This window comes from Apteryx rowi, unplaced genomic scaffold (genome assembly GCF_003343035.1).
Source record: "Apteryx rowi isolate R43461 unplaced genomic scaffold, aptRow1 scaffold_138, whole genome shotgun sequence".
NCBI classification, from domain to species: domain Eukaryota; kingdom Metazoa; phylum Chordata; class Aves; order Apterygiformes; family Apterygidae; genus Apteryx; species Apteryx rowi.
The window spans coordinates 1771918-1788792 of NW_020447619.1; positions in this window are offsets into that span (position 1 = coordinate 1771918).

Consider the following 16875-nt stretch of genomic DNA (forward strand, 5'->3'; position numbering starts at 1 on the left):
TGTTAATCTAATGTTATATATGTAGAAGATTTCATACTTAGTAAACAATATCATTTGGATTTGTATCAGATTTAGAAACAGTTATAAAAAGGTTAATTTTAAATGATATTCTGTTTTCTACTTAAATTTTTTTGAGATTCAAACACATCAATTTTCATGAGTAACACTATTAATTCAGTAGTTGTAGGAAAATAATCTGCATTTCAATTTAGGTAATACCCTATCACATAAGTCACCCAAACTGCTGAAACTTAAGTCAGAGGCCTAATGCTCACCAAATGATTATATTATGTGAGCTRAACAGCATTCATAGTGGAAGATAAAGAACTATGTTGGATTTCTTACGGATGCCCAGAGAGTATTCATGTTTCAATAATTATATTCAAAATTATAGCAACATTTAATTCAATTTAATTGTTTTGATGATATTTTCAAGTAATGGCTTCTAAGCACATTCAGTATTTGTGAAAACAGTTTCACTTCTTGGTTTGTACTGATGACTTTCACATAAGAACAAACAACTATCATATGGAGACAGATACTATAAATAGGTAGTTGGGCCCAGTGATTACAGCTAAACTGGAATCAATGTTGGAGACAAAGTTAAGGTGAGCCAAAGATGAAATGAGAAAATTAAGTTTGGCATGCAGAGTCCAGACAAAAACCATGCTCCGAAATTAGACTTAGGAAGAGGAAGTTGCAGAATCAGAAGGTGTACTAAATTAAAGGACAAAGTAAGAACGTGGTTAGAACTGGACTAAATATCAAGAAGCAGGAAGCAGGCAAGCTAGTCAAGAGTGGGAAGCAGAATTAAGCAGGGAAGAACTGAATCTGAGTAAAGTCATAGGAATGCAACTGCAACCAAACACAAATTAAGTAACGAAGATCTCACGTGGATCATGTCTCAGGGTTTGGCCAAGCCACCCCTCAGATTCATGAGCCACTGCTTAGCTGTTCAGGCTTCTCAGGGCTTGCTGAAAATGATTCCTCCCACTTGGGGAGAATTCAAGATTAAAAGGTGCCAATAGCAACATCGCTTCTTTGTTGCTACTGTTTATTCTCCTTGTGATCACTTTGGTCGTGTTTGTCTCAGTGGTAGCTTCCCCATCATCTCTGCCTTTCAGGGAGTTACCTTCCGGTTCTTGGCCTTTTTGCAGTATTTCCTGATCCCACTTACARAGGAAAAAAGAAAAAACAAAAACCCGCCCAAACTCACAATACTCCTTTGGCAAGGCACCCTGACAGCTTTGTTGAGAAACTGGTACTACTGGAGAATTTTATTACTGAAGCAGGGCCTGAAGGAGATTGACAGAAATGTTCTTCTTTTTTTAGCAGTAACTGTGTAAGAAAACAGTGTGAGGAATTTGAATTTTATATGAATATAATCATTTGATTAGTGAACATTTAGACCCCTAAAAATGCAGTCATTTGAAAATCAAGCTGGAATTATTTGATACTATTCTTCAGTTGTTTTTAATGTAACCTAATATACCAATTACAACAACTGTGTTAATATTTCAACAGGTAACAAATATGACTGTATAATTTCATGAACAGCCAATATAATGTATTTTACTTGTTTGTCAGTGGTATTTGACTTCTGCTTGTATTGGTTTTGAAATGCTTTTCGGCAGTGCTAGAGGATAAAGTAGCTGATAACAACACAGTATTAATTGAGAGAAGAGTAAAACCTTTTATAAAGCAATGCTGTGAAGCATGAATTTCTAATGTTCTGATTAAAGCTGATGATGGGCATGATGCAAGCTCATATTTTTGAATTGCTGCATCTGTGTACTTTATTGTCAACCTTTTTTAGGCCTTTAACTTGCCAGGTACTTGGAAAAAGTAACACTTTATGCCAGAATACACTTTAACTTTTTTTTTTATCGTTATCTAGAAAACTACAATCAGGTGTTTCAAGAGATATAAAAATACAATTGCTTTTATAATATGATTTGAGTTTTGCATTTTCTTTTCATTTTTGGCATATGTTTTTCAGACTTTTCATGTACAGGCATACTTCAGAGATATTGCGGGTTTGGTTCCAGACTACCACCATAAAGCAAATATCACAATAAAGCAAGTCACACAAATTTTTTGGTTTCCAAGTGCATATAAAAGTTATGTCTAAAAAAACAATGAACAAAATGTGACACAGAAACATGAAGTGAGCATGTGCTGCTGGAAAAATGGTGCCGACGGACTTGCTCAGTGCAGAGTTGCCATAAACCATAAAAAAAAAAAAAGCAATATCTGCAAAGCACAATAAAATGAGGTATGCCTGTATTCTCTTACATATTTATTTGTTATATTTTAAAAGTAGATATTTTAAGTGTACCACTGTAGAACTATGAGGCACGGAGGGGCATCTTTTGAGGTAGAAGAAAGCAGTATCAAGCCTGAAACCTGAAAAACTGGTTACTAGTTTTTTTGATGTGTTAGTACAGAGTAGTAAGTCTGTAACTAGCTAAACTAAGTAGTTCAGACTTACAGGGTTGCATACGAATGTTATTTAATAACTGGTATGTGAGGTATTTTGTGTGGTTATGCACAGTAGCCTAATTCAGCTAACTTAAATTGTATGTCTCGTTTTCATTTAGTTTGTTAAAATCTATTTAATTACATACTACTTTCCTAGTATCTGATAGTCAGTCTCCACCAAGTTGTTGAAAAATACATCTCCTAATTTAATAATTCATTGCAAAGAATGTGAAAACTAACAAAATGATACAAATTGATTGCTCCTGGTGTGGGCCTCCAAAGCAACTGTTATGGTACAACTCGTTGGTTAGAAAAGCAAAAGCTTACCATGTATGGTTAAATATAAATGATTTGCTGTAGATTGGGAGGCTTCAAGTCTTCCTAACAGGTCAAACTTCTTATGCAAAATAGTGAGCTGTAATCATGTTCAAAATTTGCATCAGATTTTGGAGGATAATTTTTTAGAAATGTTARGCTCCAATTTAAAATATATCGAAACACTCCTTATTTCTTTGGTGTTTTTTATTTGTTTTTTACATATTATAAGCCTTTTCTCAATTAAATCAATGGCTTTAGGTACCACAGTGGGTGGACAAATTAAAAAAAAAAATACTGAGTACCAAGCTTTCTTAAAAATCTCATCATAAGTATCCTAATGGGTCCCAGTGGATACAGGACAAGTCAGAAAATCTCATGCCACATAGGTATGAATAATTCTTTGAGAATGCTGTCTTAGTAGTTTTGGAATTTTAGAGAAATTCTACTCAGTCTGAAGTTCCTTTTTACATTGCAAATTAATAATCTTTTTAGTAGCTTTTCCAGGTGTTGTAATATTGGTTTGTACAAGTTATTCCATTTTTATTTATTAATTTACCAAATCTGGATTCCTTGGCAAATTGAGTTTTTTAATATACATTTTATTACATTGTGTGGTATATCTAGTAATAGAAAAGTACAACATTAGTAAAATATGTGACTGAAAAAAATCTTCTGAAGTAGTGGTAGGTGGCCACTTGCAATGCTGTAAGAACTGACTATGTTTTTGCACCTTAAACTGGGACTAAAACAGCACTCTTGTGACAGTTAAAAGCCTTTTTCTGATTTCCAGCCTGAAGTGATCTGTGATAGATTTATAACCATTTTCTCTTGTGCTGTCCTTAAATTTAAACAGCTGTTCTCCTTCTTGGTGTTGCCATTTAACAGACATTATTAGCAAACAGTGATATACACTTGCACCATAAATTGGCATTGCTGCTGTTACCTTAGCTTCATGCCTTGTTCTCCCTTGTGCTAGCATAGACATATTTGCTCCTGAAATAAACCCCACCAGGAAACTTGTAATTGAAACGTGTCTTTTTTTTTCTTTTTTTTTCAAATTAGTTCCTTGATCCCGTTCACAGCACGGCTATGTCAGCATTTGGGTTGGCAGAAGGGTGCAGGAGATGCACAGTCAAAAACAAGCAGCCATGGAATTGGGGCTAAGGGCAAGATAGAAATCTGGTGTGACATTGCTTTACACAGGTATAACTTCTTTTACTTGGCTGTTATAAAATAGATTTTCCACTCCTTGATCATCTGATCCACTGCACGTATCCCAGTTTAAATCCATCTTTCTTTAATATAAGTGACCAGAATTCTACATAGCTGTATACCCAGGGCACATAAGTGCATTGTAAAACAGCATAAAGACTTCTCTTACTCTACTGGAATGATCTTTTCTGATTTAAGGTCATGTTTGCCTTGTAGAGTTGCTTCACATTGGTGGCTCAGTTGTCCTAAGATTGACTAATATGTTATGATCTTCATTTCCCTAATATGTTTTCAGTGTATTAGTTTCTGAGGAACTGTCACAGAACTAGATTTAGGCATAAATAGTTGTGTGTGGTGACAGACTGATGTGTCTGCAAAATCATCATGGTACAGAATTGCTCCCATAGCTCATCCTCTCTTAGCAGCTTGGGGTGCCAGGATCAAGCAAGCATTAATTTCACATGGCTTTTGCTCTGCTGGCTGTGTACTCAGCCGCTTGTACTCATACCTCTTCCCCAGCCCTGTCAACTCAGCTGCTAGAGGGGATAACAAAATAGAAAGCAGTTAACCTTGGCATGGGAGGGTAGAAGATGGGCTTAAGTGCTTAAAGCTGGCCACCACTAAAGTAGGGCTGATTGTTTTTAGGTTTTGTAGCTGCATATTACTGGGACTAGGAATTTTACCCAGTTGTGGCTCTTCTTTTCTTCCCTCCTCTTTGTTTCTCCAGACTGGGAACAGTACGGTGTCCCAACAGGGTTTGGGCATTGGCAGAGGTGAGCACAAACAAGACTGGCATGCAGACTTGTGGGATCAGGTCTATCTGAGGCTGGAACTGGCAGCTCTTTTGACCTGGGCTATGTTTGTCTCCTCTCCCTCCCTCCCTCCACCAGCAGTGTTCCACTGTCTTCATCAGGCAAGGTGCACAAACCCATCAGAGTCAGAGGGGTGCTGCGCAGAAGGTAGTGGGACCATGGCCATCTATTACTGGTGCTAAGGATGTTGCTTAGCTCAGCAGCACACAGACTTCTCAGGGAAGATGTTCCTGTTGTGGTTCCTCTGTCATCACCATGAAATACAGTTTTGATGCCTGTTCATGCTGAAAAAATAAGTAATTTTGTCCTCTCCTTGAGGGCATCAAAATCCAATTTGGTATACGCYGCTAAGAAGCCTTGAGCGCTGAGCTTGTGTCCTGACCTCATACTTTGTATTATTAAATGTCATGCCACTTCTATTACTCCAGTTCCCAAGTCACCCAGTTTTTCCTTTATCATAGTTCAGTTCTCTGTATTGACACATGGTTAGGAGACATTAACATCAGTACTATTTCACTAGAGCACTCCTACCTTTTATGCCAAAGAGTTCTAAAAATATTAAATAAAATTGTTCCCACAGATCGTCTTTGAGGAGTTCCACTACTAACCCCACTCTAGCACACAGGTTTGTTTTATCCTAGCAGTTGTCATCTCCCCCATAGCCATTTCCTTGCTTCTTACAATTATAGCATTAACCCCCATTTTATGTAAACCTTTTTTCTGTAGTGCCTTGTCAAGTATTACAGAAGTCTGAATAAATCCTATCCTGTATTTTCTTTGTCTATAAAATTTTCTGTTTTATCAAAGAGATTCAGTCATTCTAACATGATTACTTTGGTAGTCATGTCATATTTTATCTCATTTTCCATTTACACTCATATATTTAATGGTTTATTTTCTTCAGAAGTTGTTATAAACCTTATATACTCTGAGATCAGAGTAAAGTAGTTAGTTGGGTGAATCACTTTTTTCTTTACTGTTTGCTGACATAGAAATGGTATAGCAATACAGAAGTGGGACAACATTAACTAATGACATAAGTTAGACTTCCTGCAATATTATTTGCAGTTATGATTGTTACATTTCAAAAAGGAAAAGTTATTGAAAAAAGTGTTCAGAAATAGCTACAAGAATGATTGTGGGGTTCTTGTAATGTGACTTATAATGAGAGACTTAGAAAGCTCAATCTGTTCAATATATTTGAGTGAAGTTTCAGATGTAGTTTGATCACAGTCCACAAATACGTGCATGAARATAAGATTTCTAGTGATGATGGCCTTACAACAGTAAAAAATGTAATGAGGTCCTGAAGCTGGAAACAGAAGGTAGACAAATACAGGCTAATAAATATGGCACATACCTTTAACAATGAAGATAACTAACCTTTGGAACACATGACTTAGGCTTTCTTTACTTGGAATCTTTAAATCAAAATTAAATATCTTTCTAAAAACAGAATATTCTTTGGCCTATATAATACATGTGGTCAGACTGATTTAGTTACATTCTTTTTTGTCCTTGATATTTTTCTACTTATCTGTTAAAATTCTGAAATAAAAACAAATCCCCCCAGAAAGCAAAATACAGGAAATAACGTCCTCTATCTTCAGATCACCATTTACAATGCATGTATTTTGATTTTCTTTCCTCAGAAGAAAAAGACCTTAGAGAATGGAATCTGATTGCTTTGCTGTCTTGGTAGTATGCAAAAATGGCAGTTTATAGTCATAGACTGTTGAAAATACTAACTTGTAATGCAGCAAAGTTTGTTGTTTAATCAACATTATTTGAGTTTGAATTAATCCCTAGTCACTCTGCCTTCAAATAAGCATTGCTTTCTTTGTGCTGTGAAAACTGTAAAAGCAGCATAGCATTTGTAAATATATTAGTGGCCACTTAAAAAGACAAAACGTTGCACTTCTGTTCCATGTGGGAACCTAGCTGTAGATTATACAGGAAAGTATTGGTTTTATTTTGGAGCCAAGATTGATGGAGACTGATAAAAATTCATTGAGGAATATTGGCAGACATAGAGAATAGCAGTGGCGTGCCTGATAAAATCACCACAAAGCATAGAAATAGCTGGGCCAGTCTGCAAAAGGGGAATGATGATGATGGTGCCCTTTAGTATACAATCCAGTTCTCTCTTGCCACTGAGAACTCTTGTAATTTCTCCCRTGTCTGTTAAGTATGTCTGTTTGACACTGTAGCAAGATTTGCTATTGTGTAAAATATGCTATCATAACATAATCAGTCCTTTGGTGAGGTGTCAGGAGTTTGATGGGACCAACAGTGTGATATATGCTCCTGTGCTGTTTGTAGTGTTTGTGGATGTAGGCAGTCTTCAGCCACACAAAGATTTTCTGGTCTTTATAAGGATTGGGTTCAAGTTTCTGGTCAGCCTGATGCAGTCCAGGAACCAGAATGTGTGCATCTTGCATCCAAATTCCAGGTGAATTGTTCTGATCACAGGATATATGTAATTTTTACATGGACAGTTGCTAGTCTCTCCTTTGGAGTCATTCTACTTTGGTTTAATGAACATTAATCATTAATACAAAAAGAGACAATCTGATTTTATAATACAGTGATTACAACACTGGTCTGGGATGTAGGAAGATGTTCAGCAAAATATGGACTTGAACTTGAGTTTTTCAGACTGTTCTTTAAGTGACTTTGGTATGTGGATCTCTGATTTTTATAAAAATTTTTAAAAGTTCTATACTTGATACTTATACTCTAGTGTAAAAAGAAGGGAGTATTTTTTAACCTTCCATACCACTCCAGACTTAATGAATAATTAAGGAAGCTAATTTTTATTAAACTATTGGAGGGAATAGAAAATAAAAATGAGGAAGTGGACTTCAAAAATAGTAGTTCTGACAAAAGAACTTTTTTTCTGACCTAAAGGATATTGGCATCATCCTAGAGACACTGGCCTGAAGACAACAGTCAATGCAGGAAAGTTGAATTATATGGAAACTAGGCAATTTACTAAGGACAAGTATTAAAAAACAGCATAAGTATGTAGGGACAAAATGAGGCACAACMAGGGAGAGACTGAGTAACAAAAGTTCAGTGTATATACATGGTGTGTTTGTATGTATAATAAAATATCGCATAGCAGAAGAGGAAGAAAAAGAAAAGAAGAGTATTTTCTCAAAAGATAAAGAAATATTTTAACGTGTTACACCAGTCTAAGCTGATGTGTTGAATGTTTTATGCATTGTACTTCACTGAAAGGGCAAGTGTGAGTATGTAGCCAGCACAGGTATTATCACTGGCAATGACATAGAACCAGGAATGCATACTTCAAATGAGTTAGGTCTGTTGAGACTGCCTCCATCAGTTTTTTAATCCTGCTGGTCACACCCAGTCAATCTCAGAGCCGGGAAGGTGTGGGGTTCTTGAGAACTTGTGGAAGATATTGGGGCTCCTCAAAAACTAAGAAAGGGCAAGACACTGACTATCTTTTACTTATTTATTTGTATTTATTTTAAACTAATCAATTTAGTTTCAGCCCCTGCAAGAGTATTTGTAATTCTGTAGAGTATAACAGACTAGTACAAGAATAAATTAAACCAAATCTCTCCAGTTTCTTTCTGAAATAAGTAATAAACTCTGTGAATAGGGAATAAATGTGAGTGTGTCTGTCTTCACTTTAGTTTGCTTTTGACTTTGTATCATATGACATTTTCAGGAAAATGTAAGGAAAAATGCATAGTTTAGATGAAGTTACGTGTTGGTGCAAAGCTAGTTGAGTAAACTGTACCTAAAGAGTGATTATCAGTGGTATCTTGCCAGAGCAGAAAGATACAGTGAGTGGGATTCTGCAAAGGCATGTTTTGGATCTGGTTCTGTTCAGTATTTTCATTAACAACATGGATTACCAAATAAAGAGCCTTTTTTTTTTTTTTTTTTTTCTAAATTGGGTGTGATGTAAAGCTGGAGACTGCAAAATAGGTTAGAGCATGCAAGTGAAAATAATCTTAATGAACTGAAAAAAATGGGATGTAATTCAGTACAAAAGAGTCATAAGCATTTAGGCTGGGATAATCCTACAGGTATGAGTTGGAGAATGGGATGTGTAAACAGGATTATAGCTGACAAAAGCACATAACCTAATCCTTCATTTTACTTACCACTGTTAAGACCACAGTAGGATTAATTTGTCTAGTTTTTAGTGATGTAAGGAAGATGTGGTCTATGTGGATAGTATCCAGAAGAAAGTAACAAAAGCTTTAAGAGCCTGGAAAACCTGAATTGTGGAGAAATACTGAAAAACAGGGATTTAGTGTAAAGAGGAGAAATCTGAGTGATGTTACCATCAGACTTATTGAGGATATCAGTCATGGAATATATAAAAGGCTATAGGAAGCAGGAAGGGAATAGCATTTTTCTCATGGTCCGGGTAGTCAGGAAAAGGGGTAAAGAGCTCAAAGAGTAGTGAGAAAAACACTAGATATTAGGAAAAACTCTAAGAACAGAGAAATACTGGAAAAACTTGCTTAATTATCTCAGTCATGGGAATTTTTAAAAACCAGTTAGAAAAACTTCTTCCACTAATGACATAAATACAATTTGTCCAGCTCTGCAGGAAAAGGGTGCACATGCAATGTGATGTTTCTTCTATTCCCATTTTTCTATGAGTTCATGTTCTAGAGAAATAAAGCTTTAGCCAGGATTTTGTATTGTGATTTTCATCACTGAGAAAAAAGTTATCTGGTTTCCTTGAATTAATAAAATAAGAATTTAAAAACCTAGGAGGAGCCTGATTTCAGTATTTTTTCTTCTGTAGTRTTTTGTGAAATTTATATACTACATCTATACTGGTTCATATTATGAAATTACTACAAAAATTTATTCTATCATGAAATGTATCTAAACAAGTAGTTTATATAAAAAGGCTTTTGCAACAGTGGAGCACCTAATTTTGATGACAGTAGTTTGACCAGAATTTGGTACTTAGAGGAGATAGCTTTTGACCTTTTCTGTCAAGTGAAGTGCAGTCATGTTTTACTAATTTTTAGAGAGATTCTTTGTGTCTGTGTGCTTTTATTCTAGCTTTTAGATGGCCCTGATGTGTTCAATGCTATTCTTGGGATGCCCATATGATTAGAGTTATAGGAGGGAATTTAAGCTATGTAAGAGTCTGAATTAGGTCCAGCAGGCAGGTAGTAGGGCCTCTTGTCAATAAGGAGTGTTAAGCAAGCAATTTGGATCCCAAAGTATACCTGGAATTTCCAGATATGGGCAGAGCTTGGAGTGTGTTCAAACTCCAGAGTAAAGTCCCATTAAGCCTTATGACTAGGACCAAAACCAGGAGTCTGGTTAATATCCAAACAGGAGGAACTTCTGTTTGATAGTATTTAACATAAAATATTTATTTTCCCTTGTTTCTTTTCAGGTGCTATCCATAATATTCACGTTGTATCTTAAAATATTTCATTATATAACTTTTTTCTCTTCTCCTTGTCATGTTGTATCTGTTGTTTATGTTCTATGTGAACAATTTAAGAGATAACATCACGAGGAAGAAGCATCAATAGAGAGATAAATGTAAGTTTTCAAATTTGGGAACATTTTCACTTTACAAGCGTAGAACTACTAATTACTTTATTATGGTAATATTCCTTCACATTGTGCAAAAAAAGTGTAAGTCAGAGGACTGAAATAACCATGATCTTTTCAGAGAAAACTTGACCTAGATGAGAGACTTAAAAATGGAAGAGCTTTCTTTGATCTAACTGGTGACCTGATAGTCTTTTTCTCACTGTCTATGATACTGTCTGTTTTTATATGTGTACTTGTTTTATTTTTGACAGATGGCTTAATAGATTACCCTCTTGTACACTTTTAATATCAAAATTGCTTAACTAATGTTCTTTATTGAGAGAAATATAATTTAGTTGAAACTGATGCAATGCCATGAATCTAGTCAAAAACCTTGAGGAGCTAAGGACAGGAAATCAACTGCTTCTTATAGAACTACTTAAAGAGAATACAAGTACAATATTCCTGGTGTTTTGTTTAAAAAAATTACTTATTTTTGGCTTGGTACTTGATTCAAGACGTGTTTATTTTTTTCATCCACTTAAGTGTTACAGAATCCTACTGCAAAGCCTGTCTTTGGTTTCTAAGTAATGAAAGTATAAGTGGGCAGTATGGTACTTAGTCTTTGCATAGAACTCTGAGATTTACTTATCTTAAAAATTTTCAGTCAAGAGTACTTATGATCATTTATTTGGACATAAATGTGGTTAGGAAACACTCATTTTAAAAATGTGGTGTGACTAAACATAATAATATACCATTACATAATTTCATTTTGTAAGGGCAAAATTTGTAGCAGAAAATACAAAGTCAGTCTAGACCTGTCAATTGGAGCGAGTGACCAGGATGAACACCAATTTATTTTACTCTTTAAACAGGAGATTTAGAGAGCTTTATGTTTGGGGTACACTAGAAAGAGCTGTAAAAAAAAAAAAAAAAAGAATAACGAGTTTAATGCTCAAGATATGGTAGCATCAGTGAGCTCTGTGCAACCTCTTCTGTGTAACTTATATCATTTAAAGTTGTAATACTGTTGCTGTTCCATTCACAGATTTTATGTATCATGTTAAATCATGCCAAATTGGTGGGGGGTTTTTACAATGATCCACTAGGATACTATCTATTCCGTTTTTAAATGTTAAACTATTGCTAAATAGTAGCATGTGGCTACAGTATTTAAGTGCATCATTATGCCCTGTAGGAAAAAGTTTAGGGAAAATCTACAACAATTAGGAGTAAAGCATCTTATTAATTGTATCTGAAGTATAGACTCATTAGAGATACTATGTATATAAAAAAGGCATCTAAGTATCATACTCATTAGATAAGTTTTCTTGTAAAAATATAAAATTTATTCAAACAAACCCCAACCCATACACAGAAGAACAGAAGTTGCTGTAGTAAATTCTTAATAAAAAATGCTTGTTCTTGTTACAGCATCGTTTTATAAAAGCTGCTTATTAAACAGAAATACTTCATATGCTAGCATTTAAGCAATCAGTCCTTGTTATTCGAAGTTACTAAAAGCTCAGATCTRCTGTGAAAGAGTATATAAAAATGTCATAAAATTAGTATTGCCTTAAAAATAGGTTAAATTTACAAGTTTAAAACCTAACATAAATGCTATTTCTTCAAACTGAATTGCTATTTCTTCAAAATGAATATGAGCACAAAAATTGAGGTTGTATACGTTATTACCAATAAGTATGAGGTTTGCAGGTAGGTTATGYTCTCAATATAACCTGATAGAACAATTTTATAGGACTGAGAAACAAACGATGAAGATATATAAGGGTCATTCTCCTAGCTATGTAACTGTTAGTGTTATCAGGAGGGAAAGTGATAATAATTATCATAACCAGTAAAATAGATATAACTAAAGGCTTTCAATAAACAGATCTGGAGAACAGAATGCATTTTCATTTGATCACTTTTCAAAGTAGAAACTTTAGGAGCACTTGTCCTTGTAGACATTTGAAAAACAGGTATAGTATGAGTGACTATTAATTTTGTCTTTTAGTGACTACAAATGCACAAAAGGACATTTTATTTTTGACAAGATGAGATTGGGTGGAGAGAAGAAAAAGTAACATCAATGTCTTTCTTTTAAGAAGAAGTCATGGATGAGAGACAATTCATCTATCAGTTTTCTTAAAACAGATTTTTTGAGAACTACATATAATAGTTACGTAAATGCAAGTAAAAATCAGAGAGCATAGTTTTTTTGTTTGTGCAGAATTATTCACTGGGCTTACATTATGGTCCCACAGTTACACAGATATATCCTAGCTGTGCAGYGTGATTCAAGATTTAATGTGAGCAGGAACTCTTTACGCTGGCTTCACTGTGCAAGCTGGCAAATTGTCAATAAGTAGCCTTAGATTTTAGGTGTTAGCACAAGCAGCACTTAAATAGAAAGCTATGTTACTATTTGGTTGATACATGCTTCCAACTAATTATGAACCATTAGTAGTTTTAGTGATTATATATCTTCTATTTATTGGAAATATCACAATAAATTTACCTGATTTACTTTGTACATACTAACTTACAAAATCCTGATTAATAATATATTATTATTATTATTATTATTATTATCCTAAGTGCATTAAAAAGCCCAGTCCATGAGACACTGTAGAAATATAGTGAAGGGTAACCCTTTACAAATAGTTTAAAATGTGTATAAATAGAGCTTACAGATAGCAGAAGGGAGGTGGAGGCTCAAAGAAATGAAACTTGTTGCCCAGTATTATAGAACAGGTCAGCGGCAGTCAGAAGGGAGACCAAAATCACCTGCCTATCCTAACTGGCTCACCAGAGTTTGCTTTCCTTTTATTACCATTAAACTTGCAACAAAGCAATTCTAAGAGAAACTGGTGGTGAAGAGCAGTTTATCTTAAACAGGTTTTGTTTCTTTTGGCAATAGTCTAATTATCCAGTCAAAAGTGCACTAACATGAATTTCTCTACCATCCCTTTATATTGTATATATAGACAAACAACCATATGTATCAACCACTGTGATAAGGCTAAGGCCTTAACTGTACTAGCAAAATTCACAAATCTTGACTTTTTACATATACTTGCTTTTGTAACATCTCATTACTTTTTAATTGGAAAAACTTTATAATGATRAATTTAAATGTAGAGTGAAGTTCATTTTGTAGCAGAATTTATTAATGTGCAGCAGAAATAAATATTTTAAAGCATTTACAGCAAATTGTCACTCAAATATCAGAATTTATTTTTATGCTCTCAGGGAGAGAAAATCGATAAAAGTAGACCGGGACTTGGATAAAAGAGAAAATAAGTTTTAGAGTGCACTTTTAAAAATGTGCTTGTATAATCTAATAATTTTCCATTACTTGGTAACATTGTGCTTAGCACATTAAAATAATTTACTAGATTATTTCTGCTTTCTTCAGCATAAAATATTGCAGAAGAGAGAACATCCTGTAGGAATATCGAGTCTCACATGCACATGAACCATGGATGCATCCAAGTGTGCTTTTAGTGTGTTTCAGTGAGGGCGGGGTGACAACAAATAGAAACCTTGTTGTGTGATATAACCGCTATTTGTGAGTAGTCAGTCCACAAAAGGAAAAAGCTCCCTGTAATTGTAAGGTTTTTATAACAAGGAATCTTGAAGGAGAATGCAAAGATAAGGTAATAGTTAGAAGTTTTTAAGGATCTCTAAAGAGGAAATATTAAACTATTTTATTCAGAAGTAAGAAAAGTTTAAAAAAAAAATTTCTTTTCACCAAATCCACTTCTGCTCACCTAGCTAAATAATTTATTGCTACTTCTAATTAATCAGATATTCATTGTGATTTTTATCAGGCTTTCATTTTTGGTCCAAACTATGCCAATGAAAATAGCAGCAGATGAACAGCAGTTCATATTGTTGTGTGACAGCATAGACCATTTATACCTTAAAGTGTTTTATTTTCCAGTAAAATGGAAAATTTAGAGATTTAGAGATCTCTATGAGTTAGTTTGTGAGATTTAGGCAACAGAATTTTGCCTCATTGCTTGGGCAAAGAAAAGTTGTTTTTAGAATGCAGTTCTTCTCATTACTAATCCAAACTGTGGAACTATTGCCCTGCAAATAAATTGCTGCAGAAGAAGCTAAGGATTAAAATTATTGCTAAATGGTGAAATGAGAGTCTCTTTTCTTCCACAGTTAATGTCCAACTTTTATAAGAAATTATATGGCTGGAGATCGTCTTTCTTTCTTTCTTTCTTTCTTTCTTTCTTTCTTTTTCTTTCTTTTTTTTTTTTTTTTGAAATTGTGACTCTTGTGACTATTTAATGTCATTCCACAAACAGATACAATCTTTTTCTAGGATAGATTTGTTAATAAGCTCTCTTGAAATAGTTGTTGGGGGTATGTATAGATACATAAAATTGTCTTTTGTTTATTTGTGTAAGGGTCCATTTATATTAGAAATTACTTATACACAATTAACATACACTACATATAAAATGTTTATGCATTTCTGTAGGGGGAGAAAAAAAAATTTCTGATTAAACAGCACCATTTTAGCAAGCAGGTCAGATGTATACTTCAGACCTAAGAAAAAGCCTTGTATGCCAGTGTTTTTTTTTTTTTTCCCCCCAACTATATCATTTGGCCTAAGAAAAGAAATTCTTCATATAGAAATTGCTTTTTCTTCTATATACTCAGACCATCACAACTGTAGTGACACTACCACTACTACAATATGTATATATAAATAATGTAAAGAAAAAAACCCCCAAACTCAAGACATCTGTTACTGCTACATCATATTTTATTTCTCATTATTTAAAGGTATAACGTAAATTACAATAGCAAGTAACCCCCTAATTGTTAGCAGCCATATCCTGAGTGTTTCAGTGTAAGTAACATTTCCAGTTTGATGGTGGAAGCCTGTGGCAGAGCAAAGGAGTGAACGCTGGTCTGCTGGCCTGCATTGTTGTCTTAAGCATCATGTAGTGAAAGACTACAATTTTAACTTTTTCTCAAAGTTTTTGCTTGGTTGAAATAGTTCCATAGGCATAGCTTCAGTTTAAAATCAGTTCAGTCAGCTTGACACAATTCATTTAAAAGACAGCTTAGATAAATTGTGTGATTTGGATCTTCCATAGTAGAGGGTAGGTTCTACTCTGTTCCTTCACCACAGATAATTTTGTACAGCGTCTTAGATGATCAGTTAGTTTATTTATAAATGGTGGGGAATGAGAAGACCCCACTGAGTAAGGGCTATGAAATTACAGAGTTTTTAATCTAAGTTCTTTGAAAAATTGAGATTGAAATGGCCAAGCTACAGGTCCCAATGAAAAGTTCATCTTCATGTAATCAAAATATTTGGAATGGGTTGGGGGGGCGGGTAGGGACAGGCATTGTAGGGAGAAGAGAAGCAGAAGGATTTGCTTTGGTTTTGTCCTGTCCAGCGATCTAGCTCTCTGTGTTCCACCTCTAGAAGGTCAAAAAAGTGGAACTTAGGAAACTTGAACAATAGTCACAGAAGTAACTTCAGTATCAGTAAGATTTCTTTTTCCACTTTGACAAGAAGAAATAATCACAAGTCCTTTGTCACAGTCATTCTAGGTGAAGTTCCAGCAGTTTATATAGAAACCTTTTCAATCTCTTGTGTCAGCTTCTTTGGCCTGTTTTGTTTTTGCTAGATATGCTTGTGTTTTTCAGGGAAATAGTTGATCGGCAGAGACAGGAAATTGAAAGAGCTGCCTGACCAAACTCCATTCCCAAATCACTAAAAGCTGCTTAAAACTGTTAGACTTCATAACCTGTTTTAGAGTGTGTATTTTTAAGGTCAAAAACCTTATCTTTGCTAAACCTATACAATGATTGTGAATTACAGCACACGTAACAGAAGCAAATGTAACATACAGTACTTCTAACATATTAAAAAGTATGTCTAAGTAACCCTGTAGTGCAATACTGCCAATATACTACAAGATAATTTTTTATTTTCCAGTTGGAAAAGTGCTTAAAAATACTGTCTAGAATTTTAATTTCTCTAAGCACATCCTCAGGTATATTTATGAATATATGGACTGCACTCAATCAAACAAAACAAATGAAGTCAGACCCCCTTAAAAGAAACAAGATGAAAAACCCTAAAAAGAATGAAAGCAGAATCCAACAAAACTTCCCCTTTTGCTTTTCAAATCTCCTACTATGCACTTTCAGTAATACATCATTGAAAGTGATTAATAGTGTTAAATCTTATGAGGTTTAATTGTTGCATAAAACTATGTTTCCTTAGCTACAACTTTGAGGGCCACAGTTTCACAAACATTCTTGATACTCTAAAATGACTTGAACAAAGACTGCAATAAATGCAAAAAAGAAACTTTTGACACTTTATTTTTTTAATATTTCTCCCTGTTACTTGGCATGTAATAAGTTTTATTCTAAAAGAAGGGTTTTTATCAATAAGGAAGAAATAAATCGTACATAAAATAACTGTTTGGTGTTCTGGTAGCTGATGTTC